Source organism: Meleagris gallopavo, chromosome 2, assembly GCF_905368555.1.
Source record: "Meleagris gallopavo chromosome 2, MGAL_WU_HG_1.1, whole genome shotgun sequence".
In the NCBI taxonomy this organism is placed as follows: Eukaryota; Metazoa; Chordata; class Aves; order Galliformes; family Phasianidae; genus Meleagris; species Meleagris gallopavo.
Window position 1 is genome coordinate 3,780,630 of NC_139405.1, and position 24,051 is coordinate 3,804,680.

The 24,051-nt window shown below is 43.5% G+C and overlaps 1 protein-coding gene and 1 long non-coding RNA gene across 6 annotated transcripts in view; both read left to right on the forward strand.

Annotated features, from left to right (window-relative positions):
* RALGAPA2 (Ral GTPase activating protein catalytic subunit alpha 2) overlaps nucleotides 1-24,051 on the forward strand; it is a 121,517-nt gene that overhangs the window by 78,043 nt on the left and 19,423 nt on the right. The window lies entirely within an intron of this gene.
* LOC146544842 (uncharacterized) lies at nucleotides 3-16,492 on the forward strand. The gene is made up of 2 exons (XR_014881802.1): nucleotides 3-2,858; nucleotides 3,011-16,492. It is a non-coding gene; the product is annotated as an uncharacterized LOC146544842 (long non-coding RNA).

A 24,051-nucleotide genomic window follows, 5' to 3' on the forward strand; every position in this document is an offset into this window, starting at 1 on the left:
CCTTTCCTGTTGATGATGCAAAGTTTCCCTTGGTAGGGTTCTTCTGAATATACTGCTGCTAGGAGGTAAGCATTAGTGAAAACACTTACTGGAAAAGGTCAGAGCTTTCTGCGTGTCAAGCTCAATTTTAAGAGTCATTCACACCCTGCTGCCATTCAGTGCTTAAAAAAAATAAGATCACAAGAATGTTCTCAGCAGCAGGCAAACAAGTGGATTTGGACTTACACTGATGCTTTGAACAGTAAGTAGTGATATTATTCCATTTTATTTCCTGGTAATAGAAGTTATCTACAGTGTACGTTAAGCTAATATACAGATAGCAGTTGTGTTCTTACCTGATATAAGAAAGTAGTCCAGTTTGGTTGGTCCTGTTACATTAGTAAGACAGATAGGATTTGGCTTCTGAGACAGATATTTCGGTTCCCTAATTCCATTTTTAATCAAACACTTTCTGTAATTGGGGGTTTTCAGAATGTTTTCTTATAGTTGCTGGAAGATAGCTAGATGGTATCTCTTCTACAGATTGTAACATAAGCTTTTATTCTTATATGATGTACATATTAACTGGGTTATTCTTATATGATATGCAGACTAACTGGTTTCATTGTTTTTAGGATTTTCTCACAATGCCATAGCTATGCTAGAAATGTTTCATAGCTCGTTTTGTTAATCATATTAGTTTTGTCAGTAACAGCACTCACTTCACTTAGTTTTCTTTGGGAAAGGTTTTACTTGAGAATTTTTCTACTGGTAGGAGTTTGAGAAAGAGTTTGGAAGTGCTTTGATCTTTGAAACAGTATTGATTAATTACTTTGAGATGCACATTTTTAAAACACAATATTTTCCAAATATTCTTTGTTAAAAAAATGCTGAATTGTACCCCATATGTGCTGCAGGAAATTAAAAGTAGCACTGTAGTTAGATAAACTCATTCTGTTTAACTTCATTATTTACCCATTTCGTGTGTAAAACAAAGCCAGTTGGTGGTTGTTGCATGACCATTTGAATTCAGTACATCAGTTGCAAAGTCATGGCAGCACCTAACAGAGGACTCAAAACTTGCCAGGTTTTCCACTTCTGTTTAATGAGAGAATTCTAGCTAATGACTGATGTTCTTCTATGCAGAATTCAGCTTAATCCATCTGCTTGTATAGGTAATTTGTAATAATGAGATACTGTGGTAAAAGTAACATAAGAAACTGCACTAGAATGAAGAGAGACTAATGCTTCTTTGAGTAATCCCACCACCACCTCTCATTTCTGCATCCCGCTCATCTTTTGGCTTTCAGTGTTTTGTCATCAGTTTGCTGTGCTCCCACTTTCCTGCAGGGTCCCCTTCTGGGCCCTTCATTGTCTGCAGTGAAACACAAGCAGCACGAACGTGACAGCACATGCCACTTCTCAGCATATGTTTGAGGTCTATCTGAAACCATATCTGTCCCCAGATTTTTGTTTTCCTTTTTTGTGTCTGCTTTTGTACCAGTGACATCTGTAGTGGATTGACTGCTACATCTCTATTTGATGGATGAAAGAGAACTGAGGGATTTCTGAAACAGGACAAAGATATCATAGTGGGAAGGTCCCATCAGGATGGCACTGGAGCAGGAGAAAAACACATCCATAACTTTAATAATAAAAAATGAAACTTTTTTCACTGAAAAGGTCAACAGTAGTTGTTCCCTATGAGAACAAAGATACACTAAGTATTTTTGTGAGCCAGAAGGTATAATGTAGATTTTTATATTCCAAAAAGGAGGTGCTTTGTAGCTCCCAGAGTGTGCAAGCTCAGTGAATGAGTTTGCTCCCTGATGTTGCTTTGCTAGCTGTAATTTGGAGAAATGAGAAAAGCAGCCCCAGAAATGTAAAAAGCAAATAAAAGTGTTCAGTGACTTTGTCATACTGTGAAGGAAAATATCTCAAAGGTGAAATAACTGCCAAAAAATAGTACGGAAGGGAGAAGTAAGAAGCAATAATCCCAGCAAAGGGAAGGGTGATGTTTGGCAGCACTTGAGACATAACTTTTGTGGGGTCGCGTGCTGCTGGGTCTGGCAGCATCCTGTCAGTAGTGACAGCTGAAGTCACTTGTAGGGAAGTCCGCAAACTCTGGTTCCAGCTGCCCTTGTCAGAGGCTTTAAGGGAAGTGTAATCAGCCACAGAGATTAATTTGCATCTCAATTAGGAAAGAGTCAGGAGGAAGCGGTGAGGTCTGTTGCTGGAAGGTTGGGGAAGAAATCTCATCAGGCACAAAGGCTCTGAGCTGGGCGCTGCAGTGAGCAAAGGACAGCATCTGAATCCAGTTTCCATGGGGACCAGGACCACAGAGCTGCTTTGCACTGTAATCCCTTGGTCACGATGACACAAATTCCAGTGTTGTACCCAAATACATTTTTCTGTTGGAAATACCTTTGAAAATGAGAAAGGTAACTATGGCAGAGCACACAGGGTTGTTTAGTCTGGTGGGGGGGGGGGGGGGTTAGGTGAGTGTTTCTGTTTTCCAGAATTCATTAGGGTGAGGGAAATATTCATTAAAAAATAATTAACTATACTTAAACTTTTGTTCAAGGCCGTTCTGGCTACAAGTTCTTTGTGTGTGCCAAATGACGTGTGATGGCATTGCAGGCAGGCAAAAGCAGCGTAGTTACACATAGCTGAGTTGTCTTGAATGCTACAAGCTCAATTTTCTGTGCCACTGCTGTAATGTTTGCACATTAATGGATGATTGTACATTAGTATATGTTCAAAATAATCATTTTTTCAGGAGTGCATTCATTCTTGGTGCACTGAAGCATTGAGGCTGAGTGGCCGCAGGCTGTACTAATTGGTGCTCTCACTATCCTCAAGTAACTGTTGAGTGCAAGGTAATGTGTTTCAGCAGCTTCACCAGGCTGCTTTTTTAGTCAATATTATTTTGAATACGTTTGTGTATTTTATGGAAATCACAAACAGTAAGGTGGCTTAAGATTACTTGGAAACACCAAAAAATAATACTTAAACTTTCCTAAAATTATAGGATGAAAATGTGTATATTTGTCTATGTTACTGGCATCTGAGCTGAGCAAATGATGTGAATAAACCTTGGCTGCACCAAATGGACCCCTTGAGTTTCTGGTGGAAACTAGGCGGTGATCTGCAGGACCAGATCGTAGCACTGCAACAACATCACAGCATCCGGGGATAGGAGAGAAGCAACAAGTACAGAGGCAGAGCACTGAGATTCTGGCACTTGCAGTGCAGTGAGAGTGCGTGCCTGGGATGGAAGGCAGACTGCTCAGGCAAATGCAGTTGGAGAAGGTATCAGCTGGTTGCAGCCAAAGGACTGGTCTATTGAGCATGACCTGCTGAGCAAGTGTCCATTCAGGCCCCAGCAACACTGAATGTTTCAAAAAATGATGGAGGTTCTGATTTTTTACTTATAAACTACGTCTTTGGTTTTTTTTCCATTTAATATAAAATTAGTTGTATGTCGGAAAAGCTTGTCCGAACTTTCCTCCATTCTGTGCTAAGTTGCACAGTCTGTAGCAGAGTACATCACTGAGAGCTGGTCTTATCTGTGAAAATAAATGCTGGGGAAAAAAACAGGGTTTGTACTTAATACTTTATTATGAGTCTGATGTATAGTTGCTGTTTAAGGTGATGGCTACATTTCCACATTTGGAGATTTACTTGCACTTAAGCTTAGAAACTAAACCTGCAACCACTTCAGTGGTTGATCTGTAACTTACTGCTCCAGAAAGATTTTGGCATCAAGGGATAACGGTGTCTGAGCAAAAAGAATGGGAAATTCTGTTAACATGGGGTCCACACTGTCTTTCAAAGGATGTCATTTCCTTGCTCCTTGAATTAAATTGTTCCTGCTGAGAGTTTTATAAATTAGTCTCGGATTTTACTTACAAAATGTTATAACCAGGATGCTTATTTTTTCCCATCTCACACATTTCTTAGTAACAATAGTGGTGAAGATCCTTTCTTATTTCCTGTTTTGATAGTAATTATAATAACAGCAATAATTGTGCAAACTTATCTTCAAAATAAGACTGCTGTTCTTCAGATCCCATTGGCTAAAAGATTATACCAGACCTGGTTTATTTTAGAAAAAAGTTCTAACTGCATCCTCAGTTGAAAGAAAAGCTTGGCAGAGTTTGAGTAATGGTCACAGCGATAAAGAGATGTTGGTGGATTGCTGTCACAGAGGTGAGGTCTGTGAGGCAGACCTGCGTGCCTGAATGTACATGTGCACGTCTTTGTTTCACTCTTCAATTAAAAAAAAGTTTCTTTTTAATTGAAAAAATAATATTCTGCTTTTTGATTCCTGGTTTTTTTCATACTGTTCTGTAGCATTTTGACTAGGGTATGGTGTTGAGATGCTCTTAAGGGGAAGAAGAAATAACTCACGGGAGGGGGGGCATGCAGGCTCATCTGCTCGCTTTCTATCAGAACAATGCTTCAGGTAGCTAGGAGAGTGTTCTTGCAGATGGAATCCTATCAGGAACAGCTAATATAGGCTGTGCTGCTTCTACCTTTCTTTCAGCAATAGAAATAGAATTCCATAAAGGCTGATCGCAAATACGCTTAGTCTGGCAAGCGGGAAAAAAAGAGAAGACATCATAATTGCAGGCTGAGATATTGTTTCCAAAGTTGTCTGCTTTTTTTTTTGTTGTTGTTGTTGCTGTTCAGTCAAAGAGGAAAGTCTGAAAGTGAGATGTAAATTCTTCCTTAGTTTACCTCGGACGTCCTCAGTGCATTGCTGCAACATAATACATCTGTGCCTTGGTGCATCTGTGCAGCAGACGCTGGCCGTGTCTGTGCACTAGAACAAACAAAAAGCACTAGGAGGATGCATATGCTTTACATAGAATCTGAGCACTGGATGTTACCATTTCCCTGCTTAAGATTTGCAACCCTATGGGCCAGGAGAAAACAGCCCATACTTTGGAGAGGTAATTTGCTGTGTGAATAACTCGTAACGGTTTATGCACTGTAGTGAGCATGGCATGCCTGCTTACCCATACCAAACAAGCAGCTCAAGAGGATCAAATCAAAGACCATCTAAATATGTAATAATAACAAAAATACCCCACCACTTTAACTCCTTACGCTGTATCCAGATATGATCCTATCTACTGTAAGTTAATATCTACAATATCGAGCTTAAGAGAAGATCATCAGCTTTGACTTCAGAATGAACAGCTTCTGTTGGCTTAAACCAGTTTATGATTAACTTAACGTGGAGCGATTGACCTGAGTGGTCAGGCTAAAGAAGAACTGTTTGCGGTGGCTGAGTCAGCTGTGTAAATGACTGTCATTTTTTTCGTCACGTGTGTTGTAAGGTGTCTGAAAAGATGGTTGGTGCACTTTTCAAACTGCGTTTCGCTGAGCTTGCCTTCAGAGCTGTATTCTTGTTATAAAGAGGTGCTTGATTGCACCACGCAAGTGAAATGGAAAGCCTGCTAATCTTTTTAGAGAGGAGTTCATAATTTGTTTCCCTCCTTCCATCCAAAGAAGTCATGCCCTTGGGCTATGTAGATGCTGTTAGAAATGACTATGAAATTCTAAAGCATGTGTCACGAGAGCTGTGACAATTTATATGACACGGCATCTGACAGTTTTCTGCCCAAATGATGGCTTCTGGCTCGCAGGCAGATCTGCGGCCGCTCCTGCCCTGCTTTGTCTGGAGAGCAGCGTGCTTGCCGTGCTGCTGGTCCCCAGGCCTGGGCTGGCAGAAGTGCGCAGAGCCCTCGGAGCGGTGCCGATCGATGGCCGACCGCCTCCCTCCTCTGCCTCCCCTGCTCACAGCACAGCCTTGTCCAGGCAGCGATCGATGCCTCTAATCTGCCGCAGCCCGTAATAAGTCATGCGAGGCAAAGCTTTTAGGTGGCATTACATGGGATTGTGAAGGCGGCTCTTCAGCTCTTATTCATAGTGCTCTTCATAGACTGGCGGAGAAATCTACTGCGGCCCACTTGTGAATATCTAAGGAGTGCATAATGCTTCCACAGGTCTGAACTTTGCACGTTCCGTGGTGACATATGGACACAACGGGTTTAAGTTCCTGTATTTTTGTGTGTGCATCTTACGTACCCATCCCTGCCCATGTCCCTTGTAACGCACACATCCTGCATCCACATCACTGCTAACTGTTCTCTTCATTTTATAGGAGGGAAGGCAGGCAGTAGTGAAGGTTGCATGGTGTGTAAGTAGTTGATTAAAAAGTGAATTGAGCTCCAGACAGTGCAAGAGAAGGCAGTCTTTTCTTTATTCATGGAACTTTTATTGCAACAACAACTCGTGCCATCCTAGCTCCCTTGGTCCATCGTTCCTCATGTGGGAGATTCCCACTGAAAAAATAATGGTTATTGCAATTTGTTATCCACACCCAAACACATTCTCCGCTTGCATTGCTCTCAGCTAGTCCATTCCCTCACCAATCACTACTGAAATTCTGCTTGGGATTTCCAAGTATTTTCTCTGCTGAAATATTCCTTACCTGGCCTCTGTTCAGTAAAAGTCAGTAAACTCCAACAAGTTTAAAGGCTTTTATCTGCCAAGTGATTTGGTGAACAGTCCTAAAAAAGAGCTTGTGATTCAGTGACATCATGAGCATAATGTTCTTTAAAATAAAAAGTGAATTCAGTGTGTCAGAAACAAGGAAAGTGAACTTTAGATATGTTAAATGATGTACTCATACAGTCGTTGATGTGCTCATACAGAGTACACAGCTGCATCCCTACTAAAGTCTGGAGAGTCAGGGGTCTTTCTGGAGAAATGCAGGCAGCAGGCCAGGGTTTGAACTGGGAATTGAATCCTAACTCACCGCCATGGAGGAACTGCTGCTTTGGATGACACTCTTGTTAATGCCAAAGAAATGGAGTAAAGAAAACATTTTATTTGCACGTGAATAATTTTGCAGAAGGTGGGGTTTTCAAATGCTTCTTTAAACTCCCCTGTCCTAAATCAATCCAGAGTTGTGCGGAAGGGTTGCTGGTTTCAATTCAAGTTGCAGTGGCAGATCAGCGTGGTGTAGTATTGCTCATAACTGAGAAGTTCCTGTAGTCAGGTGTGAGCTTGAGAGATGGACAGGGCCCTGGGTGCTGCATTCTGTACCACATCAGCACCTGAGCTGTGGTTAACCAGTGCCTCTTGGGCAAGGGGGACGAGGGGGAATGGTTTTAAACTGAGACAGGGGAGATTTAGGTTGGATATTAGGGGGAAATTTTTCACTCAGAGGGTGGTGAGGCACTGGAACAGGTTGCCCAAGGAGGCTGTGGATGCCCCATCCCTGCAGGCATTCAAGGCCAGGCTGGATGTGGCTCTGGGCAGCCTGGTCTGCTGGTTGGTGACCCTGCACACAGCAGGGGGTTGGAACTGGATGAGCATTGAGGTCCTTTGCAACTCAGGCCATTCTGTGATTCTATGATTCTCTTCCTGTGCTGACAGCAGCTGAAAAGGAAGATTCAGGCAGACACTTTACTTAAACTTACATTTTTTTTCCATGCATGCAGATGCACAGTTGTGGGTTGCGTTTTCAAACTAAGCAGTGCTAATTTGGCTGTTCCACCCCTGTTAAGTTGATGAGGATTTGCGTGGCTGAAATCTCCGCTGCATCTTTTAGTACTTCGTTCCCAAACTCTCACCAGCACTTCGGGTTCCTCGGGGTGTCTTCGTTCGCCTTTTGGCCGTCCCATCGGTGTGGCCGGGATCCCTCGGAGGAGCAGAGCAGAGGGTCCCAAGCCAGGCAGGATGCGTGCCGCGGCCGCAGGGCTTTGTGCACGCTCATTAGCATGCTGGCTGGGCGCCGGCGCTGTCTTTGCTCGCTCGGCGAGCTCCGCTAGCTTACCAGCTGTTCCTGCTGCTCGCGACAATGTCCAGCGTGTCCGGATCACCGGGTTCCTGCGCCCGCCGCCGCGCACAGACAGCCTTTCCGCTGGGGATGCCCACGTGGCCGCCCGGCAGCAGCGGCACCGCATAAAGTAGCAGGCCCTCGCATGGCATATGGTGTCTGGATTCATACAAGATGCAAAACTATTCTGCCGCTAATGCACAATGACTCATAGCATTGCTAATTTTTCTAACAAAAGCCCACTTCCACACCCACACTTTTAACCCCTCGGGCTAAAAAGCCTCCTCTTTAGTTTCAAAGCCTTGGAAATGTAAGGAGGTGGCTTCTGGATCAATAAACGAAACCCTATATTTATTTAAAGCGTATGCAAGTCCTAACGGTTGTTTTAAAATGCTGTAGAATGCTGCTCTCTCAAAACACTCCTCTGACATACAGGGATCTTCTTTTTGTTCCAAAGTGGATTTGTCGTGAGGCGTGGGGACTTTTTTATTCTTTGGTATTTACACAGTAGAATAGTAGCCGGAACTCGGCTCGGATAATAAAAACTCATTCTGAATTCAAAAAGAATCAAAGCGCTGTCCAGCAGCCGTGTATTGCAGTGCGAGTTACCTAGCCATTTATTGCAATAGATTTTAATATCTGCCTGTGTTTTCCCTTACACTTTTTGGGAAGAAAAATAACTTGCTTTCCAACTAGAGGGAGCTGCTGGTCCCACTCGTGCTCATTCTTAGCCCTCCAGACTAATTCCTTTGTGCAGAACGTACGGCGATCATTCCTACATTTTAATAAAATTATGTGGAATTACCCTGCGTAATTTAGATTAAGAGGATAGGTCTTAATTTTTACAGTGTGATCATCCAATTAAATCACAAAACTGAGAAAAAACTAAAGCACTTACTGCATCACAACAAAAGAACAAAGGGATGCAGGAGGAGGTGTGGAGATGGCCTCATCCCAGCTGGACTAACTCCTGGGGAGCTGGGATTGTGCCTGGAGAAGCCCTGGGTGCTGGTCCAGCTCCTGCGCAGGATGCTACTTGTAAGGAGAGTCCTGACCAAAGCACTCCCACCTGGGAGACGCTGGGAGCTACAGGGGGGCAGGGACCACGTGCTGGCCTGCTGTGGGCACATGATGGCCACTCGCCACTCCTGAAGCCCTGCTGCCAACTTTAAAGCCTCAGTCTCCGTCCCCCAGGCAGTCTGGAGTCTTTGAGATGTGTGTGTGTATCTCTGTGGGTCGCAGGGTGCAGGCCACCAGTTGGAATGCATCTGTGCGTCCTCATGGACACATACCCAACTGCAAAGGAACTTGCAATACTGCAAACACACAATCTTCTAAGTACTTTTGTGTTCTTTTTGTCAAACTTCTCCTGTTTTTCTAAAGAAAACTTGTTTCTCATGTACAGCTATGTGTGCTGTAATTAATTCATTCAAAAGTTAAGAAATTGTTTTCTCTACAGGAAGAACTAGAAGTGTAGCTTTGAATTTTTTTAATTGGTTGGAATTTTTTTAATGGCGTCGTTTCCCTCTTAGCAAAAGTGAGCTTCAGAATTCAGTGCTGACCACGCTGTGAGGAGATGAGACCGGATCTCCCCTGGCCTCCCTGCAGCCTGCTGTTCCTATGAACCTGACATTCAGAAAATGGGGTCCATGATGTAAATGGCTATTCTGCAAATGCTATCGTAATGAGCATCACTGTAATCCTGTATCATTCCTTAAAGAAACATTTTCCTTCTACAGGCAGTTGAAAAAGTTTTGAAATATCCTGTTACTGGAGATGTTTTTTTAGGTTGGGGGTGAAAGCTTGGAGACAGAGAGGAATAGGAGAAAGATGCTTTTTCATTCTGGGCTCATTGGCATATTCATCTTCATGTTTTCTTTCATCGGTATTATCTTTTTGTGTGTATTTTAAAATAACTGCAGTTGTCTTATAATTTTTAATAATTTCTTGAATCTAATACTAAGTGTTGAGTAAACAGCATTTTCTGATTAAAAAAAAAAAAAATAAATAGTTAATTTTCAGTTTTTTAGTCCTGTCTCACAGTTGGCTTGGACAGGTGTCTTTTAGAAACCCTACCTTCTGCTGCACACCTACGCTTATCAGTACCAGTTTAGGATATCCATCTCGTTCCTTGTCAGCTGTTTAACAACGAGAATGATGTACAAAACCTTGCTATTCTGTAATTTGTTGGCTTTGCTGGCATTCCCCTGCCCATCTTTCAGTAGTGTTGTTTCCATAGCAGTGATTTCACTTAGAATTGTTTGCATTATCACTGAACCAAGCCTGGAGTTTGCTCAGCTTTTCGTTGCTATAAAGCTGTGATGCCAGAAGTGCAGCATTGTGAAGGTGAAGTCATTAAAATATATCACGTAACCTCAAGCATTTATTTTTTTTTTTCTCAAGCTGAAAGATCTTACCTTAATTTGTGTCATACCCATGACTAATGAGCTTCCTGGTATTGGAAGCTGGCTTCTGGAGTGTTTGGGTGCCGTGCCTCCCAGAGCAGCGCTATTAAGGGGGTGGAAGGATAGAAGCACCAAGAAGGTTATCACAGAGCTGTGCCTGTTCCTTGGGGGAATGAGCTCTGAAGCTGGTGCTTGGAGGCTTTGCACATCACAAGGCAACTCCTCCCCTCACTCTGAATGCCTGTCCCCATCCCAGCCTTCCTCTCCCCAGCACCTGGCACAGCTGGGACACTGGGCTCTGACATCGTTGCTTCCCAGGGCAGATCCAGGGGTAAGAAACAGAAGGGGCTGCGATCTGTTTTCTGTCCTTAGCTGTAAAATATGATCTGTTTTCTGTCCTTAACTGCTAGATGCAACTCCATGTGATGGTAAAGGTTTGGCACGACAGAAACAGCTGCTGCACTGCACCTAGCAGCTGTGAATAACCTCACCCCGGTGTTCCAGGTAGCTGCTGGTAGTTGTTTCATTGCTCTGGTTTTAGGCAGGCTGTTTACCTGCTGTTTGACATCCTCGTTTCACCGTTAAGATAAAAAGGCACATCAGTGTCTTTATTTTCAGTAATGTGTTTAATGTGTGACAGAAAATTCCTGCTCCCTTCATTTCCTTAGCCACTTATGTTGCAGAGCATCGCCTGGTTTGCTTTCCTTTTGCCAACTCGTTCGGTGCTGTCCTCCCCTGCACTTTGCTCAGCACTTCTCCAGACGAAAGAGAACGATGGTAGAACCCTTCCAGTTAAAGCAGCCGACACGTTTGTGGGGTTGGCAATAGGGAGGAATTGTTCAAATCCAGCAGAACTCTTTTAAAGCAGAAACATTTTCCTGATTAGCTTTTGCAGAGCCTGCTGCTTTTTGTGCTCCCGTGTTTTATGACTTGTTGCCATGATAATTCAGCTCATCTTACAGGTTTCTCTAATTGTGATTGATGTGTAATCATTCATTTTATTGAACCTCATTAAGGTCTGCAAACCTCTGTACCAACTTACAGTAATTAGAGCCCAGATAGCCATTCCATCTGTTCACAAGCGCTGTTTAATTAATGAACTTTTAACGTGTTCTTTGCCTTGTAAAAGCTCTTAGTATTCTCAAGTTGTTGAATAGGGTAGGATTTGTATGCCAGCATTTCCTTTTTTTTTTCTTCTTTTTTTTTTTTTTTAATACCACAGCAACGTGCATTTTGGAATCCCAAAAGTCAACACACAAAGTCCTCGGATTTCATGAAGCAGAGCAGAGAGATTCTACTTGTGGAATCATTTTTTAGGTATCAGTTACAATCTCTGCAATACAGGCACTGCAGACGAAAAGCTCACGTGGAATTTATCATCCTTTTTAATGCCCAGGACAACAATTTTTAATCTTCCCCGGTATTGTTGAAGAAGGCATACAGAGACCAAGTAAACAAAATGTTGTGTTTTTCTTATGTTTAGCATTTAATGGAAGAAAATGAGAAAGACAGCGTGGGCAGAAGCACATTTTCTTCCCCTTGTGTTTCATCTTTTTGTTGCATTTAAAGCACCAGGACTGAGACAGCTTTGTTACTTTTTTGTACTAGTCAGTATAATGAGATTTTAGGGCTGAGTGGATCTGCCAGTGCTGCTGGAGGTATCACAGGGACTGTGGTAATAATGGTCCAGAGCAGCAAAGAATGAGAAAGCAGTAGGACAGAAATTCCTAAATGCTTGGGGTGTTTCTGCTGCGCTATCTGGCTGTGCAGGACGTGGTGAGGCAGTGATTTATGCAGAAGGAACAAACGGTTTTTAAAGATGGAAGTCAATTTCTGCTCCCTGACCAGAGAGAAAAGGCTGCATTTCAAATGTGAGGATTTTTAGGAGAAGCAGTGCTAGAAGATTTCTAGCGTAGCCAAATAGCTGTACTAAATTAGAACGTCAGATTACTCTCACGAGTAACTCTGGAGCTCAAGTAATTAGTAAGAGAGAAAAAAAAAAACACCTTTTATTGCATTCCTGGCCCATTGCTGGCTCTTCTCTATCATACAGCATTGTAGTTCTGTGGTTGGGCTTTGCCTCAAATATTCGGGACGAGAATGAAGTCATACAGCTCAACTCTCAGAATCCCTTTCAGCATCCCAGGGCAGGCCATCTGTCTGGGCCAGGCCCTCTGTTCTCCTGCAGCACGCGTTTCAGCCAGTGCTTTGAGTGAGACCGTGCCCTAGAGAAGGGAAACGTAGTGAAACAGAAGCCCGGGGCATGGGGCTGCAGCTGCACTGTTTGGAAAAGCGGCCTGCATCGCCTGCCTTCTAATTTCACAAGTTGGTTTGGGGGTTTATTTGTGGGTTTTTTGTTGGTTTTTTTGTTTGTTTGTTTGTTTATCTTCATCACAGATGAATGTCTAAGGTGGGGAAAAGACAACCTTTTCTATTTTGTTAGAGTTCCCAGCCCCACTGATCTTGTACTGTGGGTTTTCTTTGAGTTACTGTCTTTTGGACCAGTCTCAGCTGAACACTGAGTGTTTCCGAGGTCCCAAAACAGAATGCTCCCAGTTAGCTTTAAATTCCCTCTCAGGACTCGGGCATATGTGTGAGAATGATTTCTCACAGACCTTTTGAGAAATGCGTATATTAATATGTTGATTTGTGCCAAGGATCGGGTCTGAGCTCCTCTGGCTCAACCTTTTCCATTTGTGATGTTTCATATGTTGAGTGTTGTGATTTATTTGGCTTGTTCTGAGACATAATTCCAATGGCTGTGATTGAGTCACAACCCAGTGATTTAAATGTGTTTTTTTTTAGAGGAGGGAGTAACAAATTCACTCATTGTGTGCATCTAGCAGGGCTTGCTTGTAAAGCTGTGGCATTCCTTTACAAGCATCTAGTCAGGAGGATGCAGTTTTGTTTACAGGAAGAAAGCTCTGGGACACAGTCGCCGTGCTCTCTGCAAGCATTTGAGCCCAGCAGTTCAGCTGTAGTCAGCAGGAAAAAACTGCACAGATGACTTTGGTGAAATTTCAGCAGTAATCAGAGCATCCTGGTGAAGAAAGGAGCTGAGAAAATCATGCCTTTGGCTTGTTTTGCTTGTCCCCCTGGTCCCTCTCCAGGCAAGTGCTGATCTGTGTGGCTGTGGGGAGAAGAGTGAAGGGCAGAAATCACTGAGCTTACTGCAGCAGGATGAGTGTGATTAGTGTAAATGTGTGCAGCATACACGTTCTAGCAGTATTGCCTTTTAAGCATGTAAACACAAGTCCTGTTCTGCCCTTAGCTAAATAGAAGTGCTAATTAAGTGAATTACATTTAAGGCTGCTCTATGGTGGGTATCTGATGTTAAATAATAGACATTTAGTTGAAGACTGCGATGTTGCTTGTATTCCATTCACTGGAAAATGTCTTAGATTGTTTTTTAACTCAGCATATAAGTATTTCTAACATTCTGTCAGTATGTCTGTCACCTATGAAAAGTGTTTTTACATGATTTGGGTTTATTAAGAGGGACAAGAAAGAGGCTGTTCTCTCGCTAGTTAAATATTATTGCTTGTTAATCCATATTTTAAAAGTTCAAAGACTGTGCTTGCATGCCCCTCTGTGTTCTTTTTGCTGTTGGTAAAGATGTCCTCGTATCAAGCATTCACATTTGTGTGAGAAATAGAATTCAGTTCAGTCGGTGCATAGATTGTCAGAAAGATTAAAGTGTGCATCACGCAATTTTTCTTCTTTCAGCACAGGGCCTTTGATGTGCTAATGTTCACTTTCTCTCTTTTCATTCAGAAGTGCTGGTCATTGTTTTGAGCTGCAGAACAGTATCTGCCTCATATAGGCGGATTCTAATACCCTGGAAGCCAAACCTTGCTCAAGGTAGCAGAATATAAATATGCAGTAATATTGATGGCATTATATGCTGGGATCAGATAACAGTGTGCCTGCACAGATAAATACCAAGGCAAAGCCAAGGCATTTATCGAAAATAATGTTGCAAAAAGCCCAAATATTTAATTGTAACTAATCCACGTAGGTGGCAGCGCTTCTGCTGTTCTACTGAGTCATATAATCCGGTTTTAAAATAAAAAAAAAGCTTGGTGGTGTCATGTGCACTCTTAAGTCCGTTACAATAACTCTCGAAGACAAGCCCGTCATGTATTTCCAAAGTTAATTAGCAAGTGAAATTATTTGGACGGGCTAATTGTGTTGCAGTGGATATTTTCCAGCGAAGAGCTGCGGTTTTGCAGGCTGCTCGCAGCTCACGTAGCAGGGGATGGCTGCAGGTCATGGCACAGGCATCCTAGCAAATCTGCATGGAGAGACATGCTTACAGCTACTCTTACCTCTGCCAAAATATTGATTCTTCTTGTCTTATTGACTGCTCAGAAATGGTTGGCTGAATCCCCCGTGAAGATAAACATGGGAAGTGTTAGCGTGCAGTTGTGTGGGAGTGATTTCAGCAGTGACTGTGCTTGGGAGAGGACAACGGAGTGATAAAAATCGTCCTTATTAAAACCGGGGGAAATGTGGTGGTTGAGTTTTGAGGGAGTAAGCTGAATAGCCACAAAGTACCCTCTGCAGATGGATGCTGTAGGAAGTGTCGCCTATTGCACTCAGCAGCTTCTGCCTCAAAATTCAGAGCTGTTGTGTTTCTCAAGCAGTGGAAAATCGTAGCTTTGAAGAAGGTGTGATTATAAAAATAAGCTGCAGATCAAGCCATAAACGAGGTAACATTCAAAAGCGTTTCTCATGCGGTTTTTCTTATGTTAATTAAAATTGAAAATCTAATTAAAAGGTGTTAGTTGATGAAGCTTTTGGCTCAGCAGGTATTTAACCGATAAAATGACGACTGAACAAAAACTGGAAAGCTAAGTTGAGTTAAGATAAATATGACATAAGCCTGCTCTTGAAATATTAAATATTTTCTTGCTGCGCTGTGGCTTTGGCCCTGCATCACTGGCCCTGTTCTCCTTCCCTGTTTACTCCAGCAGCTTTGATGCTTCATTAAAATTTTATCCTCTGCTTTTCCTCTTTCTCGTTGGGATCCCCATCATCTCCTTTTATAGCTGAAATGACTCAGCATTGAGGGACTTCAAAGTCGTCAGAAAATCAACTTAAAGGATGCTGTCTTGAAGCAATAGCGTTAATATTCAGAAAACAGTGTGGTTTAATGAAAACCGAGAACAAAAAGAAAATCGTGTCGGTGATGAGGGCTGGGGAACCTGAGCAGTGCCGAAAGCTTTCCTCTTTGTACCCTGAAGAAAAAAAAAAAAGAAAGGAAAAATACTTTTCTCCAGCGATTCAGCTGGGCATCCGGCAGCCCTGCACGCTGGTTTGTGTCGCCTCGAGCGAGCTGTGTCCAAAGGGCTGGCAGGAAGCAGATGGACTCGGCTGCGCTGAGCAGAGCTCGGCTCTTTTGCTGGGGCTGCTGTGTGATTTCGGATGGCCTTGGGGGAATGGCTCCGAAGCGGCACGCTTGTCAGCAGTGCTCATCCTGCACGCTGCCAGCTCGCAGAGGGGAGCAGGAGTCACTTCCCACTCCGTATCGTAGCCTCCTCAGCAGCGCTACTAGCTCACTCGTTTGCCTTCTCAAATCAGATTAATTTTCCATTTTAACAAAGTGCTGTCATTGTGGGAATCAGCCTCTAATCTCATCGCGGTAGAAATGCACACTTCATAACCCAGGCACCTTGGTGATGGGCAGGAGCATGAAGCCTCTGCCAGTGCCACGCTGCCTTTACAGCAGAATTGCTGACGTTTTCCCCTCTATATTTGTGCAATCCCATTCTGAGTTCCTGGGGAGCTTTGCACTGGAGACGATCGTCCCTCCTCTGTACCCTGTGATGTGCCTCTTCCGTACCCCACGCTTGAATTTAGAACGTGGTTGTTTTAGTGCTCCATCATACGGTTCAATCATTAATTCCTATTTTTGCTCCAAAAATAAAAGTGATGGTAAGCCACTATGGCAGACTACACTTACTTACAACCCATTGGGGGTGGAAGATGTTCTAGAGACAGTAAAACATTTTAGGAGAAATCAGAAGCTGTCTGTGGGCTTGCCCCTTTGTGAAGGAGTCCCTTACGTTTTCAGTTTTGCTTCCTCCCCCGCACCTCCCACCGCACAAGTGAAAAAGCAGATTTCATAATCATGCACCAGAATTTTAATTTACTCCTTTGGGGAAACCGAGAGACATCCCAGCACGTACACTGCCTGAGCTTTGCACTGAAAGGGGAATCCGTTCTCCCTACTGAGAGGTCACTTCCAGGGAAAAAAAAAAAAAAAACAACACAACAACGTTGGTTTAAATGCTGCCTTAATCATCTGCTTTTGGGAATCACATTTTCACGAAACGAGCGTGCCCACGACAAAGCCAGGCGAGCAGAAAGCAGTGGATGCTGACTGCTGTACCTGTTGCAGTCTGCGCGTTTGAAAGAGTATTTTAATTTAATGGATTTTAAGCAACATTATTCAAAGATCAACAAAAGGCATACTGTGTTATATGAATAAAAGATTTCCTCTGGATCCTTGTTAACCCTACAATGCCTAGCTGATGCAATTGAGGCGCAGCCACCTGGCAGGGAGATTTTGCTGTCAGCTGCCGGGCAGGGCCCCGCACGGCAGGGCCAGGTGCCGCTCAGTGCCTGCCCCACAGCGCTGGGCACAGGGCTGGCACTGCTGCAGGGATGGGGCTGCGTGTGCACAAAGCCCCGTGCCCGTGGGTCCCTCATTCCATCCTCAGCTCTGCTCCGTTTGGGACATCTGTAGTGATTGTGAAAAGCCCAGATTATAATGGTAACACATACTTTTTTTTTTCCCTCTCCTTTTTTTTTTTTTTTTCCTAATTTAAAGCCAGGACATCCCTACTAATTTGCCCTTCCTAATGTGCTCTTCCTTCATACCGTCTAAAGCAATTTCCCAGCCTGTATCACTGCAGCAACAAGTCTGTTTAGTGTAGAGCATCTTGCAAATGGTGCTGCTGGTAATGGATGTGATAATAAGCCCCACGGTTACCTATCCCTGTTTGTAATGAATGTAAATTATCAAGTATAATAGAGCTGGAACTGAGCTATTTAGTGTTAGGCCGAGAAATAATGAAAAGATCTGTAATAAACTGGAAGGGGCAAAATTATTTTGTGTAATTACAGTCAAAAGCTGTCTTGCAGCATGCCTATTATTTGACATGAATCCTATAGATAACGACAGTATCGTGACTTGTTGGCATATATGTACCATTTCAGTAACATCTGTAGCATCTTGCTTAAAAATGTGAAATGCAGACTTTTACCAGCAGATCTGTAGTTGAATATAATCTCAGCTGATTGATGAGACTGCTGTCGGGAAAAAAATACCCTGAAGTTTCTATGTGCAAGTGCACAATCAAACATTGACCTTCCCCATTTGACACAGGTTTCTGAGATAATTTTTTCATCGCCTTTTCCCACCATCCTGCAGGGCTGTGTGTTTACCTAGCAGGTACATTAGTAAGCAATGCAGAGCACTGTGGCAGGAGCGTTACACATTAATCATGCCCTGGTCAGATGGTTGCTTGCAGACTTCCTCTGCTTTTCCATGGCTTTGCTGGGCTGTGCACCCGTGTGCTGCTGCACCCTGTTTTGCTGTGCACGGCTAAGTAAACCAGATTCCTCTCTTCAGTTATTTAAACTATTTTGCAAGTATCCTCCTGCCTTTGCACTACTCATCCTATTTAACCTGTCAGTAATTATCCCTTTTTCAGCTTTTGAGTCATCCAGATTTCTGAAGTGAGTGTGCAAGAAAGTATTTTGGTCATTTCTGCAGGCTTTCCTTTATGATTCAGGTGCAATGGTGAGATAAATATTGGCTTCTGATTTACAGAAGCAAAGTTATCTTGCAGGTTACTGAATTGTCTCATGAGCCAGGCAGTGGTTTTGAATGATGAATATGGCATCATCTTCCTCTTCCCACCTCTGGTTGTTTCATTTTCAAGGCTGAGAACAGCTTGGGGAGTTCAGATGTTCAGTGGTTTGGAGACCACTGTTATCATGGGAGGCTGTTCAGCATGCGTTCACTTTGATGCTGCTGTGATGAAGCTACAAAGTACTGAGTGCAAGGCTGAGCTGTGTCCTGTGTCCTCCCTCAAGCTGCAGAGCAGGATATTGAAGCGTATGTATTTGAATAAGAAGTGTGTATGTGTTCGTATTTGTGTGTGTGTATTTTCATATATGCAGTGATCAAAAGACAGCAGTACGTTTTTGCAGATGTCTCTTACATCTTTACAGACTACCCACTTTTTTTTTATTATTAGAAATTTTTGAGATCCAAGCGACTACCAGCAGCACTGTGTCATCGCTGACATGAGTAAACCAACCCACAGGCCTTGAGGTCCAGTCTTCTCTTTTCCTATCAGAACAAATAAAAGCTGGAAGATTAGGTCCGTAGCTGAGTGTCTCCCCACCGTCACCTGCTTTCTGTTTGTGGTGTGGGGCTGCCCTCTGGGATGTGCCAGCGCTGGCCACGGAGCATCCCCATGCAAGGAGCTTGCCTGTCAGCAGCTCCCCACGAGCGGCATCCCTGCACACATCCCCTTCCAAGGAGCATCCCTGCAAACAGCTCCAGCAGCAGCAATCGCTGCCGCGCTGCAGCCCGGCGTTTAAGGAGAAGGCGCAAGGCTTTCACTTAGCCCTGCCACCACATTTATTTTCTGGTTACGGCTCCAAGTAAACATTCCAGCGTCTGCTGCGCGTGGTTTGCGACCAAATCGCATTATCTGCCTTGTCCAGAGGAAGTTGCAGCCATATAGTAGAGCCATGTGATAAACAGCACTTGTAATTCCTGCCTGCCTGACTCACTTATCTCCATCAAGATTATTAATATTTCCAGCATGTAAGCAGTTTCCAGCAGCTGTCAAATATAAACAATAAGCTACCAGAAAACCTGCTTCTGCTTCTCCCCCTGGACTCGATTCCCCACATAACACATGTACAGGGTCTGAAGCTAAAGGTACTGAAGTCCAGCATTAACCAGTGGCTTGGGTTTGGATGTTTGCTGTCAGCTGCTGCTGCCAAAAATGTGTGCTTCATCTTAAGAGATTCATTTCTAGCTTTACAAAAAGGTAGTGTTACTGCATTAAGAATTTAAAACCACAGGATTCCTAATCATAAAAAAGTCCAGATTTAAGTAATTTTTTTGTATCCAAAATACTTTATTTAGTAGAAGTGTTTTATAAATATTAATCTTCTAAGCATTTCTTACTGAGAAAGAGGCAAGAAATCTGTTCTCTAGTTTCTTAACCACAAAATCGTCCTGTATAACTTCAGAATACATTCTCAATCTCTCCGTACCCCTGTCCTCTGTAAAATGACAATAATCTCCCAGTCTGTAAGGTTTTCTCTCTTCTTAAAATGTATCTATCCTGCTTTGGAAAGCAAGAAATGTTAGAAGCACAAATGCAAGGTGCTCTGTACTGAGATAGGTGGAAAGGCAGAGCATTCCTGGGCATATTGAGTTTATTTGTGTGGACACAGCATATTTGTTTCTCACTTAGCACGTCCTGGCCCCTCTGTTTCCATTAGGTCACCCAGGCAAGCAGCGAGGGTCTCGCACTTGGAACAGGCTGAATAATGCCCACATGGCTTGGCCATCTGTAAGTGGTGAATTAATCACAAGCACGGGTGGACAATGTCTTTATGTTGCACGTTCGGGTAAGCTATATTATGCGATAGCGCACACCAGGTTTGACTTTAATTAAATATTTGGTCCACACATGCTGCAAAAAGGAGTGAGTTAGCAATTTTCTGCTTAACCTGACACACACAGTGCAGGCTCTGAGAAAGCACCCGCATTAAGCAGCCGGCAGCAGCACGACAGATACAAGCCCTGCTAGCAGTGTTTTGTGGCTTTCGTTTTTGTAGCTCCAAAACAACACTGCGGTCCCCAAAACAGTCTCTGAAGTGTCCGGGCGCTCGGTCATTCTTTTTTTCCTTTGAAGAAAGAGCATTGCAAACGCCATCCGGTCAATGCAAACAGAGCAAAGTTTTGTGAAGGCTTTTAGTGCAGCACAATGTCAGCCTTCAGAAGCCGTCATTTCTGCAGCCACTTGAATGATACCTCTGAAATGATTACGTCTTTGGAAGGACGTTGGTTCGTAGGCTTGCATCTGCTGTTACGTTGGTTGGTCTTTATTGCTGTTATAACGGAGTGGAAGTTTTCAAAAGTTCTCCCGATTTGCCTGATAAAAGCTGGCAGGAGGTTTGCCATCCCTCCCACAGGGCAGCCTGGGCAGCTCTCAACCGCTCTGAAAACCCCGCGGCTGTTCTTCCCCAGCAAAAATTACTAGAATGCTGTTTTAGTGGAAAAATACTCATGCTTTCCAGAAAAGCCTCCCTGGCCCTGCAGCGTGTGTCTGCTATAACACAGATGCTAATAACAACAGAAGGGAATAGTATTGCTGGTATGCACTTAACAGCAGTAGAGCGAAGTTAGTATATTGTGTCTGTGTGTTCAAGCAGCCAATTTGAAAGAACTGGAAGGCATAAGGAAATGACAAATAATTGAACCTTTGTACCTTTGCTCTTTTTCTATGATACCCAAAAGTAACAGCTCATTAGCAGAGTTACTGAAATAGGTGCATTTTGTTAGTGTTTGAATAAAATTAAGACTGCAACAAAGCACAGGGGAAGCATTGCTCGGTAACATGTGACCTTTCCTGCAGTTATTTATCCCTTGATGATCACCCGGTTTGTGGAACAAGACAGATAATTGCAGGACATGAGCATCGGCAGCTGTACATACACTGATAAAGTGGGACAGCCACTGTGTTATAATGATCTCTGTGCAAATCCAAGCTAGGGATTTGTCCTCTGCAGCCACTGGGCAGCTTTCCTTCTAGACCTGTACAGTAAAGCTGCATGGGCAAAGGGAAGGCCTTTCCCAAATGGCAAAGCTGGCCAAATGGCTGAGTTCTGCTCCCTGTGAGATTCCTCTGGAGGTCCATCTCCTGAACAGGTCTCCCGTGCTCTCTGCCTCTCACATCCTTACTATTGCCAGCTTATTTCCCTAGTACCGTGCCAGAGGAAGTGGCTGGATGATAGCTCACCCAGAGCCCTCAGGAGAGAGAACCTTTGCATCTCCCTGCTTGGAGGCATGGAGAAGGTAGCTTTCAATCTCGTAAGGTATCTCTTAGAATGGGATAGGGAACTATATGGATGCTTCCAGAGAAAATGTATTGAGGAATCAAGCCTCATTGATGGGTTGGCCATAAACTTGCATGACAGAGCTCATCTCAGCCCTTGCAGGATAGGTGTTTTTCAGTCCTTAATCTAAGGACTAGATTTAACCTCAGTGGTTAAATCTTTGTGTGCTCTTCAGTTAGGCCTTCTGCTGCAGTAACTGATGCAGGCAGTTGTGGCATCATTTTAATCAATTGAAATATTGCAGTCATTCTAACCATACTGGTGGAGCCTGGAGCACAGCTGCTAAGTGGACTTTGGCTATGCGGAGAGCTGAGTGTACAATACAAAACTCACCACATGTGTTTGGTAGTTTGCCACTGTTTTGTGCATCGCTGCAGGATTGCCTTTCTTCTGTCTTAAGAGTGATGTGAATTAAAGCGAAACAGATAAAGGAGACAGCGTGCATTTCTAACAGTTACTTTCAACAGAGCAGGTATCTGTACAAACAGAATACCTGATAGGACATCATTACAAGTTATGTTATTACATTAGCATAAGTGAAGCTTAAGATATGGATAAGCATGAGTTTAAGTATAGAATTGTGTCATATTGGGAAAGCAACCCATTGCTCCTACTCCTACCATTACATGATTGGTCTATAATGGCAAGATGTATCTGCTCCCAGGGGCTTGCTGTGAGGAAGAGTAGTAGTAAATTAAGATGAAAGCTTGTTTTCCGCCTTATTCATAATAAATGCAAAAGCCTCCCCTGCAGCACTTGCCATGACTAATGTGCCACAGATCACTGACATCCCAGGCCTGAAGCTCACAGCACAAGTTGGGCAGCGCGCTGCCCTCGGCTTTTGCTGCGACATGACTTAATTTCCAAGGAGCTGGTGTCAAGCAATGTGAAACATAGCTTTGGTGTTGTTCATTTGGAAGGTAGGGATCATCTTTGGGGAAACAAATGTGTCAGCACATTTTGGAAGTGCTGTGGAAGTCTGCTGTGCCACCAAGCAGCTGCAGGTAATTTGTTGTTCTGTACTGTGGTTGAAGGCTCCATCAGTGCTTTGTAAGTCCCCACATCCTCAGGGCTGGCGTGGGGCACGGGGCCAACTCACTCACAGCTGTTGCTTCAAGTTGGACGGTTCCATAGAGGCAGCCTCTCCTGATGGTCTCCCATGTTACGCTAACAGTTTTTGAAAGTGCATCACCCTCTAATTAGCTTTAATCTTAGCTACTTTGGTTGGAAAAAAAAAAAAAAGTAAATCTACAGTTGCTGACAGGTATATTTTAATTGCACCTGTTCAATGAAGGATATATGTTACTAAAAATCCCCCAAAAGTTTTCAGTTAAATTTATGCAGTGGTGACAGCCAGTAGCCCGTAAGTGACTGAAGATATTGAGTTTCACACTGCAATTACCCATCACAGCACTTTAAAAGCACGGTAGCTCTGTAGTATCCAGAGCTGCAAGAAGGACAATTAGGCATATAAAGGTCATCTTACCACCACATTTGTTAGCTTCAATTTTATGGCCCTTCTTCTATTCTGCCTTGGTAAGTCCCAAACATTTATATTGGTGCTTGTTTTTCAAACTGCTGTCATTGTAGCAGGAAGAAAACCTTTTTATGAAACCATATTTGGTTCTTGTGGTGCAAGTTAAGAGGATATTGAAATAAACGTGACGGTGAGAAATTACTTATCCGTAGTTCTCTGGTACTGAAATCTTAAAAGAACAGACAGTAAGACAGGAGCTTGCCCCAGCACCATCCTCAGCCTCAGAAAACTATTTGCAAAATGGATTTTCTGAGTGTTGCCTGCACAATACCTGTGTAGTCACCTGTATGAGCATCCGTGAAGCTGGAAGCCCCTGGGGAGATTTGAGAAATGTACTTCTTGCATTTAAGAAGACATTCCAAGAAATTCTCTTTCCTTCAAGTCTCCCTGTGTGCTTGGAAGTAGGAATTGACGTGTGGTCATGCATATAGTCTTGATGGGCTGGAAAGAGCTGTCTGCTTCTATATTTCCAGCTTCTCCACTGGCCAGATGCCCTGAAAGCCCTTCTCGGGGTAGGATTTGCATCACAGATGGGAATTGCAATCAGTTCATGCCAATAGTCGGCATTAACAATCCCTCTGGAGCCAGAGGAACAGTCGTGTCAGCATGTGCTCCTCGTGCAGCCCAGCCGTTGGGTCCTGGTGTGGGATGGAGCCCCTTGGCACTGGCACACCACAAAACAGCAAGCTGTGGAGGGTCACCCGGCAGTTCTCACTTTGCCTGTTCAGAACCCACTAAGCATTTTGGCTTTTGTTTCCATGAAAAGAGTGCTATGTCAACAAAATACGTGATCGTTCCCGTATATTAGCAATATGAGAATGTTACCAAAATGATTTTGTTCTCCAAAAATAGTGTAAAGAAGGAATAGCTGGCCGCTGCTGTCAGTAGTGATCAATACCTGACATTTTTCCTTGAGGTCAGCGCAGAGTTTAGGTTTTTGCATTTTCAGGATCTATTTGAGTAATTATTTTCTGCATTCCTTCTTTCTAAATGCACCTTTGTGATACAACACGGCGTGTGTGTCCATGGAGAGATATTGGACAGATCTGGACCTCAAGTTAGCTCTGTTCATCTACAGAACATAGACAACAAGGACTTTGGAGGTTCTTCTGTCA